This window comes from Balaenoptera physalus, assembly GCF_965194825.1.
Source record: "Balaenoptera physalus genome assembly, chromosome: 5".
In the NCBI taxonomy this organism is placed as follows: domain Eukaryota; kingdom Metazoa; phylum Chordata; class Mammalia; order Artiodactyla; family Balaenopteridae; genus Balaenoptera; species Balaenoptera physalus.
In genome coordinates, this window is record NC_138884.1 from 141,205,859 (window position 1) to 141,221,836 (window position 15,978).

Below are 15,978 nucleotides of genomic sequence, written 5' to 3' on the forward strand. Positions count from 1 at the left end.
GGTACTTTCACTTCTGCCACATCTAATCTGCCCTAGCAAATCACATAATCAAGTCCAAAGTCAAGGGGACAGGAAACACACCCCACCAACTCCCCCATCCTGCGGCAGCGCCAAGTTTATAGGTGTGAGAGGTAAAGAATTGTAGCCAGTAGTTCAAAGTACCATAGTCTTCCCTCTTGGGCACAATTACTCATAACCGTCCCACATGCAAAATGCAATCACCCTCATTTCAGGACCTTGTAGACCTCATCTAATCCCGACCAAGATCTCATCAAATACATTAGGCCCTCAGGTCTGAGTGAAGTTGCTCTTGATCCAAAGACCTGTGAACTAAAAAGTTGTATCTGTTCTGCACAAAAGCAACCTTCAATCAACAGTGATGACCCTTTGTCAGGAAAACCACAACAAACACTTCAATTAAAAAAAGATAGAATGGGAAGCATGTGACAGTCTTTAGTCCACAGAAATTCTGAATTTCCACTGGGAAAAGGCTGCTAAATACCCTTACTTAGAGTAGGAAAAGCACCTTGTTCAGTCTTCCGTTCTACAACCTGGGAGTGCCCTCTTCAACCATTTTTCTCCCATGCTCTCGACTCTGCTCTTTGGAAGTTTCTTCCTTTTTTTCTATTATCCCCCTTTGACATTTCTAAAGAGGACTTTGCAATATATGCTTTTTGCATACCCTGCTCCCTGCCTGTAGAAAGTTGGGGGCTAAAATGTCTTCTCATATCACTTAGTGTCTCATTCTCTTTTAGTTCAGGCTGCCAATACTTTTTGCCAATATGGCTTTCTCTAAAAAAAACGTTTTTGGATATTTGGTTCTAATCAAGTTAGTGTGCCTAAAGTCACCCGCAGAATTCTTGTTCAGGTGTGCTTCTCTCTCTAGAGTGAAGTAGAAATACTTGGAACATATCAGGCTTCTGTAAGTCTAGTCTCCCAATCTTTCTTGAAGTCTATTTTCAGTTGAAATGATAAGTTGTCACCATAATTCTTTTCAAGTTCTTTACAAAAAGTTGTGATGATCTGGCCTTGACTCGTTCTGCAAGTCCAATGCCACATATTTTAAGATTTTGTTCGGTTCAAGGCCAAAACATGTCAACATTTCATGGTCAAGCCCACATTCAATGTATAGGGAAGTTTACTTGCTCATGATGAGGCCTTAGCAAGGGTGTGGATGCAGGAAGCGGTAAAGAATTGGGGCCAATAATTAAACAAAACATCAATGAAAAGACATCTACCAGGGTTACATACATTGACATAGTTGCATTACAACATTTTAGTGGTAAGTAAAAGAAGTGAATCACAGAAAAATATGCACCATATATTTACTTTTAAATAAAATTTAAAACATGGAAAAGTAAACAATGTATACTCTAAGAAAACACACATAGATGATTAGAACTATTTGAAAAGAATACCAAGGAATTGTTCACCAAGTTTATGACAGCTTTGAACTCAAGGTGGGGGACAGATGGAATGAGACAAGGGAAGAAAGCATAGGGGATTCTATGATAGTAGGCTTTTGTAGTGTTTCGTTTTTTGGGGGGTGGGAGAATTGACTAGTATACAAGATTTTATTTATTATTATTGTTATTTTATCTGTTTCTCTAAATTGTATGAATAGATTTTTGTGGGTAGTGATTATACTACATATATATTTTATGGCACATATCTATATATTATAAAAAGTACATTTTAATCTACTTAGCTTTGAGAACAGGAAAATCAAGGAAGTACATAGTGAGAGAGGTGGTTAATTTTGTTGCCCCCCAGAGGAGAGAGTGATGGGGAACGTGAACAGGGGAGGACAGAATGGAGGAAAAAGCCAAAAATGGGGCCAAATGGTGTCAAACTCAAATTTTCCCTGCCCATTCTTTTTTCTATGTCCAACAATGCAAACTGGGGTAATTATTGTTCTCGTGACAAGCGTAATAATTAAAAAGATTAGTACCAGGGTAATTAAGTGATATCAACATGGAAACAAAAGAAAAATTGATTGGCGGGGTCTGTGAAGGAAATAGAAAGATAATCGGGCTTATGAAACATTATGAAAAATTAAATCTACGAGTTCACAAATTTCTTTCAGTCTACTCATGATATATTACCCAAAGCTAAGTAGTAATTTAATACTACTTTGGAACAATTGAAAGAACGATTTAAGAGATGGGCTTTCAAAAGACATTTTTATTTTAAGTTGTCTCATAGCGAAAAGAAAGAATCACATTAACTGAAGGTAATATGCCAACCTGATGCTCATCATAATTCATAATAATTCAAAAATGCACTGTTGTTAAATTTTCAAGTATTAATCAAATAGGTAATTCATCAATTTGGATGGTAGGTATTTGAGATTAAATACCTCAGACTCTAAAACTTTACTGCAATTACTAACAGAGATCTGTTATATATTTTAGATATGTTATGAATATATTCATACATTTTACATGTATTTATTTTTATACAGATATAATACACAGTTTTATAAGAATTTAAATTATGAAATTAAATCCTAATTTCATGCAAAATGACAGGGAAAAAAAAACCTTTTGTAAAAGGCAACTGAATTCAACAATATCAAGAAGGTGACTTTTGCCTTGCAAAAGCACCAGCAACAGATCATCAAAAGAATTGCTGCCAGTTTCTGGGAGGCATCTCTGATTAACAGTGCCTTAGCATTGGTGTTATGCCTGTATTTTTAGGACGCAAAGGTTCAATTATTAACACACTATTCAGAATGACTATGTTAAGATAAATGTGACCATTTACACTCCCTTTTTATTTTCAAGAGTCTTGCAAGGAAGAAAAAAAAAAGTTGTCTCTATGTTTCCTTTTCACTCCTAGTTATTGAATCTATCTTGCAATCAACTAAAGAAGTGTCAATAACTAGCTCCTAGTCAGCCCTTTAGTGGCTTATCCATTAAATTAATTTGCATCTTTACCCACTCATCTTTGAAGTTCTGTTGAATCAAATGGCCTTATTAAAAAAAATCATGCGGGATTTTACTGTTCAAATCACAAGGGTTTTTCTCATTAACAGAAAATTTGCAAAACAGTTAAATTAATATTGTCAAGAAACTCTTTCTTTGATTCTATTATTAGAAATAAAGACAGATTTACAAATACTTTTTGGAATCAAATTTTCATAACTGAAGGAAACTATTTTAAGAATGGAATCATAATAAGTATCATTCATGTAATCAATTTATTTTCTCTTACAAGGGTTATGTTTTGGAGGGACAAGTATTGAAGTAATCATAGGGAAGGAAACACAGGGGCCACTGTGACTAGAAAGAAAAGGGAGAGAGCAGCCCCGGAGATCAAAGTTCATCTGTGTTTCTCCTCCTCATTTGATGCTGCTATTATTATCTTCTCTCCCATCTCTCTGCCTCCCTTCTCCTGCATCCTAGGAAAAACCAAGTTGTTAATTGGAATAATTTCAATATTGTTGCTTCTTAGGGAATAGGGAGGCCCAAAGAGACCGAGAGAGATAGGGGAATGGCCAGTGGGTGGAGCAGTCAGAACGAATTCTTATATAGCCCCAAACAGTTACAACAGTGACATCGAAAATCACTGATCACAGATCACCATAACACATAGAATAATAATAAAAATGTTTGAAATTTTGCAAGAATTACCAAAATGTGACAGAGACATGCAGTGAGAAAATGCTATTGGAAAAATGGCTCTGATAGACTTGCTCGACCCAGGGTTGCCACAAACATTCATTTTGTAAAAAATGCAAAAAAAAAAAAAATGCAATATCTGCAAAGCACAGTAAAGTGCAAAAAAATAAGGCATGCCTGTACTGTGCGTTATGAAATATCCAACTAGTGACAATTAAGAGGTGTGTATGCACTAAAAGTCATCTAACTAGTCAAGGAACTTAAATTGCCAAGCCATTTGACTACTAGATATAATCATTTGAAGAGCTATCAGAATAATTCTTTTTCACACTCATGTACACACATAAACACTTTAAATATTTTCATGAAAATCATTACTGAATACATTTGTTAATTCATTTAACAAATATTTTTTGAGAGTCTATGCCAAACACTGTGCTGTACCAGGGTATATAGTAATCAGCAGGGGAAACTCAATCCCCAGTTTTTAGAGTTTATAAGCTAACAGGTGAAGAAATAAACTAATACAAGATAAATATCATTAGATACTGTGGTAATAACAATGAAACAAAAGGTTCTCTTGCAGAATACTATGGAGTGTCTTTTTTAGATGGCTACCATGGGAATGCCTCTCTGAGGAGCTGGCATTTAGATGAGTTCTGAGGATATGAAGAAGGCAGAAATGCAAATATTTGAGGGAAGTATCTCCAGGGAGAGTGAACTATGTGTATTAAAGACCTGACCCAGGAAAGAGCTTACTTATTTTGGCAATTAAAAGAAGAACGGTGAGCTTTGCAATGAATATGGCCATTCAAATTATAGGATTTGGGACATATAGAGTAAGGTCCTGGCCCCCAGCATGCAAAAAAAAAAAAAAAAAAAGAAGAAGAATGATGTGTTTAGAATGTACTGTATAGTGAGATTGTTTCCAAATGAAATGGGATGGATATGAGGATATGATAGATTATGTAGTACCTTCTAAACCATGTTTAAAATTTTAGATATTAATATAAGTGCAATGAGAAGCTATTGAAACAGTTTCACAAACATGGTAGGAATGCAGACCAGCTATCTTAATGTTCTGGTGAGAGAAAGATATCTTCACCTCTAAGGTAGTGGCAGTGACACTGAAAATAAGTGAATAAATATGAGAAATTAGGTGAGACAATTATGGAATTTGAAGATAGATGTAATTAAGATACAAAAAGGCAGGGTTAAGAATGACTCCCAAACTTCCTCTTAAGGTGAATACTGATAAGATTGGAGTAGATGAGAAAAACAGAGAAAGAAATTAATTTGAATGGAAAGGAAATCAAGAGTTCAGTTTTGGATGTAAGCTTAACACTCTTGAAAGATAGTCTAGATGGGAAAGGTGAACATATGCATATGGAACTCAAAGAACTGGTCGGCTGGTTGACTGGAACACACATTTAGTTCACTATTATAAAGACTTCATTTAAATAATCAAGAAAGAGAATGCAGAGAGAAGGGAAGAAATCTCAGAACAGAGAATTAAGGAACTCTACTATTTAGAGGTTGATGGAAGAGGACCTAGACAAGGGGACAGAGCAAGAGGTGCTAGAAAGTCAGGAAATGTTGAGTCACATATCTCAGGAGAAGAGAGTGCAAAGAAGCAGCAATATCCCAAGAAAAAGTTAACAGTTAACTGACAAGTATCCTTACAATTGGACAGCAGATGGTATCAGAGGATGTAGGCAGAAGTACAAGGAGCTAGGTTCTGTGAAAGCATCACAGAGTCCCTGGATATGACATCAAGACTCAGGAAAGATGTAGGAATATGGTGCTAAACAACTTGATGCAGGAATATAGGCTTCAGAGTCAAGGGATGTGACCTAAAGAATATAATGAGAACCTGTTTAGAATTTGAGAGGTCACAATATAGCACCCTTTTCTCTGTTTCTATTCAGTATAAAGTGAGACAATAGACAGAAAAGAGTCAAGAAGGCTATTACTGATAGAACTTAGATTGGCTGTTAGGCCACCAGTAAGCCTCTTAGTTGTGAAACCCAGAATTAGAGTCTTATCCATTCAATCACAGGAGTAATCACAGGCTTTCTGCATAGGGGAACCAAACCATATATGACTTATAGCATGGTAGGGTACAGCAGAAAAAGTGCTTTCACTCGGCTTTGGGCTTCCAATCTCACTATCTCAAAAGTTACTCCAACTTCCCTTGTGAAGTAGAGCCCGTGGCAATGGAGCTAGAGACTAGGAGTGTTCAGAAAAATCGCACATCATGGAAACCCGAGGAGACAGCCTGGGAAAAACCATCCCTCCCACACCTCAGCACACATACTTATTGGTACTGTGATAGATATCAAGTCTCTGGTCAAGAAATAAAGAAGGAAAAGAGCCAATAGAATTGGAGGTCAGAGAGAATCCATTCTTGAGGCTGAGTAATGTAGCTACTGAGCAAAAGTTCACCATCAGTAGTGAGGGACAGGATGGAACCTGGAGACTGAGGGAGATTTGATTTACAGGGAGCTTGAAGTGACTCCAGCTGTGAATAGAAGGAATTTTGGTCATGAACACCAATAGACTGTGGCCATGGATAAGAAGGCACTATGCCAACCAGACAACTAACAGGAAGTTTTCCTTCTAACAGAAGAATAAAAGAGGAAACCTATACTCTCTATGGCATAAAAGAAAACTTATGATACCAGGGAATTGAGGAATCCTATCTCTAGGTGTAACATAAAGACATAGGTGATTTTGACTTTGATTCTATGTAGTTTTATCACAAACTATTTATTTAGGAAATGATTTTTATAGAAAGATCAAGGAGAATATGGCAGTATTTTTAAAAAATTTATAAAATAAGCAGTATATTAATCAGAATGCTTTAGTTGAAAATGGCAAAATCCTAACTCAAACTAGCTGGTGTCTCTAATATGAGAAATATTTTAAAGGAAACTAGTTGTTGTATCTGGGAAATCCAGGTGTGGTGTGGGTTTTATAGCTGAGAGGGACGTACAATATAAGTTCAGATCTCTCTCTAATCTTTTTTTGTGCTGTGTTCTCACTCATATTTCCTTTTCCCTCTATGCAGACCTGATACAAAACTTTATGTAGGCTTCTCTATGAACTAAGTCCCCAGGAAATGGCCAGAGAGAGCTGGAGCTGAGGCCACCACTGACCGGCCTATATGGAACTTCTGTGTGAAATTGAAAATGTATCTGTGTAGCTAAATAAATTAGCAGAACATACTTCTTCAAAATAAGCTCAGCCATATGAGCTCGATAATGACAGGTCATAGAAAAGCCCGCCTCTTTCTCTGGGGAAAGCAGCCCTGTGCCAGGGCACATGGCTTGGCCAGCGGCATTCAGGCTGAATTTGATCTTCCAATCACCCATCTGCTTGTGCCTAAATGCAGTTAGCAGGAGTCCCTGGGGCCAGGCTTACATTATCCCACCAAACAACCCGAAGAAATGGAAAACTCCCTCTCATTACACATGCATATAAAATTTTTTAAAAAGACTAATTGCCAGAATCTATGTGGGCAGGAATTAGGATGGTTTGATTAGTCAGGCATCATTGGGAAGACAAGACAAAGAGGGTGGACATTCTGCCAGAAGCCCAGGGTGTTCTTATCACAGAAAGGAAAGAAGGGCTGCTGAGTAAACCAAGACAGTCCATGTGCCTGGCCTCCCAAATCTAGCCTATCACACAGACTCACAGACACACACGCACACACAAAGGCCATTTCTAGAACGCATATGCCCTCCCTTAGACTCTAAACATGTTCACAATTCTCTAACTCACACAAACACACACACACACACACAATCCTATCTTGACTGAATATCATCCTCCAGCTCTGCAGCCACTGCTTTTTCTCTTCCCTCCTTCACATGCAGATTTCTGAAGAAAGTCTCCTAAAGTTGCTGCCTCTACCACTTTTGCTTTCATGACTTCCCTAGCTCAGATCATTCTACTGAAACCGTTCTTGTTAAGGCTACACCTAACTTTCTTGTTGCTAAATCAAAGAAACTGTTTTTCTGTTTTCACCTAACTTGACATCCTAGCAGAATTTGACTTCTTGAAGAAGTTTCTTCCCTTGCAAAAAATGACTCCATACTACCTTGATTTTCCTAGCATCCCTGACTAATTCCTTTTCAGTGCTTCTTGCAGGTTCATCTTCCTTATTCCAGATATTAAATACAGGAGCACCATGAATTTTGGTGCTTGGCCCTCTTCTCTTTCCTCACTTTATATTCCCTCCATAAGTAATCTCCTCCATGGTTATGTCTTAAAATATACGTATACAGAGATGACTAAAACTCTGTATAGGTATACAGAGATATACCTGAAATATAGGTATACAGAGATGGCTAAAACTCTGCTCAACTGAGGAATTCCCTCTGAGTTACAGATCCTATACCAAACTGCTGTGTTAATATTTTTATTTCTTTTGGGGTTCTTAGGAGCACCTTTAATGAAACACTCCCTAGTTAAAAACAAGTTATTTTCCCCTTCTTCCTCCATCAAGCTTCCACACATGCACTGATACAGTCTTCTAGTGGCACTGGCTCAGTGTGTGACGTCTACCGCCACCCATGCCTGCTGTCTCCTCTCTCTTACCACTCGTATTAGATGTATTTCTACCTTCTGTAAACTTAACCCCTTAAGTGGTTCATTGCATCTTAATTATCACTATAAAGGCCAACTTTACTGTCACCTCACCCCTGGAACTCCACATTTGCCAGTAGGTTCCCTACCATCTTCTCCTCTGTCTTCCAATCTCTTCTTTCCCAGTACAGCCAGAGAAATTTCTTGAAATTCAAATAATAGTACTCAGCAAGCAAAATCTAACACACTGCCTGAAACATCCCACACTGTCTACTCCTATCTACTCCTCTGATTTAATTTTGTGCCACTTCCTGTCACTGTCTTTCCATTCAAGAGCCATAGGCCTTCTTTCAGTTTTTAGCATGTACTCTTCCTTCATACCACAGGACCTTTGCACATACTCCACACCTTTCATTATGAAGGGAATGGTTTTCCTTGCCATTCTCACCAAGTAACCACAGGTGCTACAGATTTCAACTCAGTTGTCACTTCTTCAGAGGTATGTATGTTGTCTGACTTTCTAAATGGGGTGAAATCTTCCTAGTACGCCCTCGCAAAGATTCGTGTACATCTCATTCACAATACTCTTTACATTTGTAATTTTGAATTTAATGTCTGTTGAAAAAATGAATGAACAACATTCAAACAATACTTTACTACCCTAACCCCACATTCAAAATAAACGATGCTCAACTCTCTGCAAAGTAGACATCTCCAGATCTCTACCAATCACTGTATCTAATTGCTGCCTGAGGCCTGTGGATTATGTTTAACCTTGTTGCTTAGATGCAGGTGTGGCTCCTTACAATCCAGCAACAAAGGCCTGAATGTTGGAATACTGTATATGTTACTGAGTCTAATGGACTCAGTATCATTGATGGCACAATTCCAATAGTTTAGGAGAGTTTAAGATGAATAAACAAACAAACTCTAGTCGCTGGTTCAGAACATAAACTGTATACTGCTTATTAGTATTAATGAATACTTTCCCTTCAGACAGTGGAATTAATTCCTTAGTCAGATGTAACAGATGTGTGACACAGATCTCCCTGTTCCAAACCCCAAGACTAAAGCACTCGTTTTTCTAAATGCAGGCAGTATTGTCACTCAAGAGCTCTCAGATGAATCCACGTCTGGGATTTGTTTTGGATGAATAAAGCCACTTTACTCAAGGTCTCACATTCCCCCTCCCTTAATTAGAGCATCTCATATCAAGAGACTGGTTGATGCAAAGATACAAATTGCTAGCCACAGTATCTCAATTTGGGACAATCCTTTAAAAGAAAAATCCGTATTCATTTTCCAAAGCTGCTGTAACAAAGTACCACAAATTGGGTGCTTAAACAGTAGAAGTTCATTGTCTCAGAGTTCTGGAGGCTAAAAATCTGAGATCAAGACGCCAGCAGGAAAGTGGGGGTTATTTCTGAGGGGCGTGAAGGAAAACTTTGTTCCAGGCCTCTCTCCTACCTTCTGGTAATTGACTGGAAATCTTTTCTCCTTAGCTTTTGTGGCATCATGATGTTCTCTGCCTTCATCTTCCCATTGCATTCTATCTTCTCCTGTGTGTGTCTGTGTCCAAATTTCCACTTTTTATAAGGACATGAGTCATATTGGATTAGGGGCTCACCCTATCCCACTCTGGCCTCATCTTAACTAATTACATCTGAAACAACCCTATTTCCAAATAGGGTCACGTTCTGAGGTACTGTACCTTAGGACTGCAATATGAATTTGGGGAGGGACACAGTTCCACCCATGCCACCTTCCCAGGTCCGGAGCTGCCATAGGAACCGCTGAAATATCTGTTGCCACTGATTTACAGGTCAAATTATATTTTTTTCTACAGTCCTTTTCCTTCAGTCTCCCACAGATGTTGGTCCCCCAAACTCTATTCAATATCTTCCATGAACGCAAATACCTAGCTAAATTTCTGCTTTTGGAGAATTTGACTTGCAATATTTTGCACTAGAAGTGGCCTGAGACAGTAGACTGTAAAGTAGGATTTTGGAACTGGAACAGTTGTTGATCTGCTGGCTTGGAGTACCATGTAACAGGTGATGGGTAGTAGGTGAAGAGGGATAGCTTTGAGATATACTAGTATTACAACTGTGAAAATTTTCAGCCATGGTGGACTGGGTTGGCACACAGATGGGTGGACTTGTGAGTCACAGAAATTTATAAAATATGGGGCAAAATAATTATAAATTAATAATAATAATTATTATTATTGTTAATAATAATAATTATTATTAATTATTATAAATTATAATTACAAAGTGTAATGGTTGTTTTAGAGCAACTGATGATTTGGCAAATGGCAAAAAATGCTGAGGGAGATTAATCACTAATAAAAAATTAAGTGTGAAAGCTAGAGAGTCTCTTTGGAATCATATAGATAGACTTGGATCACCTGAATCTGGAAGGCACAGATATGATAACCAGGCCCAGGACTTAACTATAAGAGTAGCAGAATTCAAGAAGAGGGCGAACTCTAGATCTCATCAGTAATGTGCCAAGGTTGGCACCCTCATTGGAAAGAAGTAACTTTGTGAAATTTGGGAGAGAAACATTTGAATTATATATTCGAAAATCTTGAATCCCCAGATTCACCTAAAACTTCTAGACATTCAGAGTTATCCCATCCTTCCCTATGAAAACCACGTTTTACCTGAATATGATGCAGAGGCCTTTGCCTTGCAAGACAGCACACATTCCCCTGATTAAGATACCTCCATCTCCCTCTTGGTTACCATACTAATAACTAGCTATGTGAAAAGATAATCCCTCTGGAGAAAGGCTGGGTCTCATAATGGAAAAAAAAGAACTATATCTCAGAGTAACAAATACTGACAGTTGCCAGAGGATACATATATGGCAATATCCTACAGAGAGTAGCTCAAGACAGGTAAAATACAAAGGTGAACAAGAGAAAAGTTAGCAATCTGGGAACACGATCCCATGCTCTTTTTAATATAATTAAAAACATCAAATTTCCCTAAATAAATGAAGAGATTTACCATGTTCATGGTTAGGAAAAATTAATATCATAAAGATGCATCCATTGAACCAAGAGCTATTTATTAAATGCCGATTAAGTGTCAAGTACTCTTCTGAAGAACTGGGATATCTCAGTGAACAAAACAGAACGAGACTTTGTAATTCCAATTTTCCACGTACCACTTGCTAAAGTTAATACAATTCTAAAACAAATGATAGCAGGATTGGTTTCCTGAGAATCTTAACAAGCTAATATAAAGTTCAAATGGAAGAGTCAAAGACCAAATACAGTCAATAAATTGAAAGAAAAAAGAAAAAGTAGAAGGAAACACTGAGGAAAATGAGTGGAAAAAAGAACAAGGACACATCACATAAACAGAATCACTGTAATGTTCTCAGTTAAAACACTCCAGTCCTGCAGCAGGGACATTTCAGCAGATACAAAAACCAGAACTGCTTTGCTCTAAGATTGTAAACCATGGCCTGGGCTTCCCATATTAGTTCCATGCAGTTGTAGTTCTAGCGCCCTGATGTTTTATGGAAATGAGTAATTGAGTTCACAAGGGAATCCTCTCAAATTTACCAGATAAAAGTAATGCTATTGAAAATACTGCTTTTGCAATGAGATCTGATATTGTTTCTAGAAAATATGAGGTTAAAGATGATATCTAAAATGTATAGCTTATTTTGATAAAAATGAAGTTTTAAAATAATTTCAGTTTATTAAATATTGACGATAGTGTGAATTTGTACAGTTCACTTAAACTTGCAAAGCCATAGTCTTTTTCTTTTCTGAAAAATAAGATGTTTAGACTCACTATTCGCTAAACTCTCTTTCTGTTATAGATTACCATGATCCCCATTTTTCTTCCAGTGTTATTTGTATCTAAATTTTCTAGCTTTAATTTGGCTCAGAAACAGAATCTTTTTTTCTCTACGTTAATAATGATCTGTTTTATAGGACCTATCATGTCTCCTAGGTACATATATTACTGTTGTTATTTTCCTCACCCCATCCCCCTAAGTACTGGGAGATACATGCAAATATCTATCTTTTATAATTTGTCTTTTCATTCTTAGACCCCACCCATCAGAGTATCTTATACTTAGTAGGAAAACAGTGTTTAATTTAATAACTGATCAATTATTCTATAGGATTTGGAATCTAGGATTTTAAAACATCAAACCTATATCCTAACCCTTAAGACAGATTGACAAATTCTCATTTATAATTAGTTTTAAAAATAGAAGCCTTTATATAGAGAGCTAATTGGCTTCTACCTGTATAACAAAATTACCCTTAAAAAAGGGGGTTTTTTTGTACCAAATTACTGGTTGAAATTAAAAACTATTGCTGGAAAAATAATGGAGTGGGTTTATTAATTTTTATTTATTTATTAATTTTTAGTATAGACTACAGTCCTTTAAGTTATCTTCTTTGACCTGAAATGGCAATGTATAACCAAATTTTCAATGACCTCCAAAACATAAGGCAGGATGATTACTTGATTTACGAGCTATGGTTTACCATCTATTTGTTACTTTCATTAACCAGAATGTTCCTTCTTTCTCTAGTGAGAATGAAAATAAACACATACTAGATATCTGTTAAACCCGGAAAATACAATAAGATGCCAGTACACCAAGAGTTGAATCAGGCTTAGGAGATATACCTGCAGAAAGCCTCTAGCCAGTTAATTGTAGCTTCTGGCTTGCCTAGTAGCTATATTGACAATACTTTGGTCACCCCAGTTTTTCTGACATGTTGAAATGCTCTGAGAGAATCATGGAAATAGGATATTCCTTCCTTTTTTATTAATCAAATCCCAAGTACTTCATAGAAAAGTTGGGGGACTTGTCATGAAATTGTCTACTCTTATGAAGTGTCCTATTAATTTAAAAAGACATAGAAATGTAGCTAACCTCCAAATATCCTTTGATATACTTACTTAATCTGTACATAGCCCTTCTGCTGCTCTGACCTCATTAAAAATCACCAAGAATAGTAACCAAGGTTATCAGGGTCCACCATGTTGTGCTGTAAAGGTAACGTGTTGGAGGGTTTATTAATGAAATACTTTTAAGCAGACCTCAATTAAGCTTTATATGACTTAGTTCTGAGCTTTGTAAAATGTACCTTTGGATAAATAAGGAAGAAAACATGTTCAAAAACAAAGTACAGATACACCTGATTTTGATTGACAATATGTCTGGTTTTAGTCTTCTCTAAGCCACATAATAATAATACATTGAAAATAACTCTTGAGAAAATGGATGCACTAAATGCAAATTACATTGCTAGTGCAATTCAGCATCAGATTTTAATTCTAAGTAGTTATTTAGCAGAATCAGCAATTTAGCCTAACAGGAAAAAAAACAGTCTTTTAATTATGATAACTTGCTCTGTTGAACATATGACTCATTGTTTCTTTTAGATTACAATGGCTTTCAATTATTTTTAGCATAATTTGAGGCTGGAAAATAATTATAGAGGCAAAAGAAATAATATGCATTTCTTGATATTTAAAACTCATAAAAGAACACTAATCCAATGCGATTGAGAAGATTAAATTCAAGTACATATCTTTCAAATTGATGCTTTTCATCAATGTCCTGACTACTTATTACTTTCATTTTACTGAAATACTAATAACATTAGCTCTTTGGGTATTACAAAGAAAGTAAATAAGAAACATGTTATTTTTATTATGCAATTATTACGTTTAACATGGAAAAAAATTAAATAATTATAATTCAGATCAATATACATTATATTATGTGCACATTTAGATATATTAAATATACAACTGAATAGAGACATAAAATTCATAAACATGATTTAATGCCCTATTCAACATCAAAGGTACTAATATTATTGAGGAAATTAATTTTGCCATGCTAGCAAAAATTTCATGATAAAATAGAGACTCTTTCATTTCTGAACTATTTCCAACAAAAATATAATAGAAAGGCAAAAACAAATTTTCTATTTCAATATAAGATATTTTTAAACTAAATTGAGGAGATAAACAGAAGTAAAGTCGTTAATTGTCTTAATTTCTTTGCACAAATATAAGTTTGACCATCTTACTTATGTCATATGTGCTATAGTTTAAGGCAAAAATATCTACTCCTGATGACCTCAGCCTTTAGTTAGCAGGTGACCAATACTGTCAGAATTCAAATTTAAATTTTCCAATAATTCCACCATAGTCCAGGACAAATTTTATGCACCAAGGGAAATGAGAAATAATCATTTACTTGAAATCTAATTAAACCCCTAATGCATGTAATTGCTGTTCACCAGTGGCTAAATATGCATAATCATCAAACTCGTTGTAGTGTCCTGGAGAAAGTGTTTGTCTCAGTCAGTTTGGGCAGCTATAACAAAGTCCCAAAGACAGGGTGGCTTAAACAACAGAAATTTATTTCTCATGGTTCTGAGGGCTGGGAAGTCCAAGATCAAGGCAGTGACAGATCCAGTGTCTGGTGAGGGCCCTCTTCGTGTTGTATCCTCACATGTCAGGAAGAAAGAGAGGAACCTCTCCTGTCTCTTATAAGGTCACTAATCCCATTCATAGACCTCCACCCTCATGACCTAATTATCTCCCAAAGGCCTCTCCTCCTACCACCATCATATTTAGAGTTAGGATTTCAACATATACATTTTGGGGAGATGATAACATTAGTCCATAGCAGTGTTTAATATAGAACAATAAGACATATCAAATATTTATCTTGCTAGTTATGAATATTATGGAGGACAAAACATAACCCATAAACTCCCATCCTCTTCAGATTATTTTCCCCCCATTAATCCACAGGCTTGAAAAATAATCACTATTATATTTAATACTATTTTGTAATTCTTGCTTCATGCAGTATCATCATTTCTTATATAATTCAAGGTACATACAGAAATAATCCCAATAAAGTAATCCTTAGCTTTCAGAACTTCACAGGAGCACTATACTTTGTTCAGACACTTAATTCACATGCAACCAACACTTTTTGCAAAACATAAAACACTCATACATACTGACACAGGTTCATTCCTAGAGTTATGGATGTGGACATATTTTTTTTATAAATAATTTTTATAATTATTTTTAACTATAAAAGTATAGTTGCTTTACAATGTTGTATTAGTTTCTTGCTGTACAGCAAACTGAATCAGTCATATGTATACATATATCCACTCTTTCTTAGATTTCCTTCCCATTTAGGTCACCACAGAGTATTGAGTAGAGTTCCCTGTGCTATGCTGTAGGTTCTCATTAGTTATCTATTTTATACATAGTAGTGTATCAATATATATGTCAGTCCCAATCTCCCAATTCATCCCACCCCTCCCTTCCCCCCTTGGTAACAGTAAGTTTGTTCTCTACATCTGTGACTCTATTTCTGCTTTGCAAATAAGTTCATCTCTACCATTTTTCTAGAGTCCACATACAAGCGATATTATATTTGTTTTTCTCTTTCTGGCTTACGTCACTCTCTATGACAAGCTCTAGGTCCATCCATGTCTCTGCAAATGGCACTATTTTGTTCCTTTTTATGGCTGAGTAATATTTCATTGTATATATGTGCCACATCTTCTTTATCCATTCATCTGTCGATGGACATTTAGGTTGCTTCCATGTCCTGGCTATTGTAAATAGTGCTGCAATGAACATCGGGGTGCACGCATCCTTTTGAATTATGATTTTCTCCAGATATGTGCCTGGGAGTGGGATTGCTGGGTCATATGGTAGGTCTATTTTTAGTT

At 36.2% G+C, this 15,978-nt stretch overlaps 1 long non-coding RNA gene across 1 annotated transcript in view; it reads left to right on the top strand.

Moving 5' to 3' along the window:
- Positions 1 to 4,517, top strand: part of LOC309661431 — a 73,129-nt gene extending 68,612 nt beyond the window's left edge. The window contains exon 2 of the long non-coding RNA XR_014264042.1: positions 4,405 to 4,517. This is a non-coding gene — a long non-coding RNA (uncharacterized lncRNA). The remainder of the gene's footprint in view (positions 1 to 4,404) is intronic.
- The last annotated feature ends 11,461 nt before the right edge of the window (positions 4,518 to 15,978 follow it).